This window comes from Triticum aestivum, chromosome 4B (assembly GCF_018294505.1).
Source record: "Triticum aestivum cultivar Chinese Spring chromosome 4B, IWGSC CS RefSeq v2.1, whole genome shotgun sequence".
Lineage (NCBI taxonomy): Eukaryota > Viridiplantae > Streptophyta > Magnoliopsida > Poales > Poaceae > Triticum > Triticum aestivum.
In genome coordinates this window covers 278561338-278563498 of record NC_057804.1, presented here as the reverse complement: position 1 = coordinate 278563498, position 2161 = coordinate 278561338, and positions in this window count along the sequence as shown.

The window sequence follows — 2161 nt, the reverse complement described above, 5'->3', positions numbered from 1 at the left end:
TTAAACAAAATCCTTACCGAGTGGTGAGCCAGCCTCCCACCTTGAGGCTTAGCTGCGAATCCGTTTCGCCTAAGTTTAAACAAAATCCTACCGAGTGGTAAGCCAGCCTTCCACTTAGAGGCTTAGCCGCGAATCCGTTTCGCCTAAGTTTAAAAAAATCCTACCGAGTGGAAGCCAGCCTTCCACTTGGAGGCTTAGCTGCAGTCCAAGTACTCGCCTAAGTTTAAAGAAAATCCTGCCGAGTGGTGAGTCAGCCTTCCACTCGGGGACTTAGCTGCAGCCTAGTGTTCGCCTAAGTACAAGTACAACCTGCGCTCCGCAAGGAGGACGAAGCCCAGGTCAACTGCTACCTTCTCCTTCCGAGCTACGCCACAAATACAACATGCGCTCCGCAAGGAGGACGAAGCGTAGGTCGACTGCTACCTTCTCCTTCCGAGCTACGCCACAAATACAACATGCGCTCCGCAAGGAGGATGAAGCGCAGGTCGACTGCTACCTTCTCCTTCCGAGCTACGCCACAAAAATCCTACCGAGTGGAGAGCAAACATCCCACTCGGGGGCTTAGCTGCAGCCCAGTGCTCGCCTAAGTTTTTGAAAATCCTACCGAGTGAAGAGCAAACCTCCCACTCAGGGGCTTAGCTGCAGCCCAGTGCTCGCCTAAGTTTTTGAAAATCCTACCGAGTGGAGAGCAAACTTCCCACTCGGGGGCTTAGTTGCAGCTCAGTGCTCGCCTAAGTTTTTGAAAATCCTACCGAGTAGAGAGCAAACCTCCCACTCGGGGGCTTAGCCGCAGCCCAGTGCTCGCCTAAGTTTTTGAAAATCCTACCGAGTGGAGAGCAAACCTCCCACTCGGGGGCTTAGCTGCAGCCCAGTGCTCGCCTAAGTTTTTGTAAATCCTACCGAGTGGAGAGCAAACCTCCCACTCGGGGGCTTAGCTGCAGCCCAGTGCTCGCCTAAGTTTTTGAAAATCCTACCGAGTGTAGAGCAAACCTCCCACTCGGGGGCTTAGCTGCAGCCCAGTGCTCGCCTAAGTTTTTGGAAATCCTACTGTGTGGAGAGCAAACCTCCCACTCGGGGGCTTAGCTGCAGCCCAGTGCTCGCCTAAGTTTTTGGAAATCCTACCGAGTGGAGAGCAAACCTCCCACTCGGGGGCTTAGTTGCAGCCCAGTGCTCGCCTAAGTTTTTGAAAATCCTACCGAGTGGAGAGCAAACCTCCCACTCGGAGGCTTAGCTGCAGCCCAGTGCTCGCCTAAGTATGACGAGGTACAAGTCGATTGCCATTTGTGCTTCGTCCCTACCTACAAAAGTCCATCACAAAAACTAGTATATATTCCGAGCGAAGGACAATTATCGTTCAAAGGCGAACGCAAACATATTCAATGGCAAACCCAAGTTCAGATAGCGTCCTACGGGTCCAGAAGTGCTCAGGCACAAAGCCTGTTAAAGTTTATCGGTTACAAAAACCACTCGGCATTCCGAGGCAAATTTAAGGCATCAAGCATAGAAGTTTTTTACTCCTCCCGTGGAGGACTGGAAGGCGCAACAAACTCGTCCAGGTCGATTCCATCTACAATCCGAGTGGCAGCAGCAATGAAGGTCTCCATGAAAGATCGGAAGTCATGCTTCTTGGTATTGGCCACCTTGAGAGACGCCAGCTTGTCCTCTCGCGCATCCTTGCAGTGAACACGGACCAGAGACAGAGCAATGTCGGCACCACACCTGGCAGAAGACTTCTTCCATTCTTGTACTCGACTAGGAACCTCGTTCCGTCGAGTCATCAGAGACTTGAGATCGTTCTGAAGTGTTTCTCCTGGCCAGAGTGTTGTATCGATGCGCGATGTTGCAACCTTCACTCTCGCAAGATAGTCGACCACAGCAGCAATGCGAGACTCGAGACGGAGCATGTTCATGGCGGCTTCATACTTCACAGGAGAGTTGATGGGGTCCAAGCCAGTCTCCATTCGACTAGTCTCCTCTTCAAAGTTTTGACAGAATTCTGTGGATACGATCCAAGGATGAGCTAACAGTCCTACAATAAGTCAATTATTGCAAGTCAGTCGGATATAAGGGGTTACCTTCGAGCATGAGGAATAACTTCTTGGCGAGCCCTCCCAGATAAGCCTCTAAGTCGTTCTTCTTTCCCACCAGTTCGCTAGCCTTG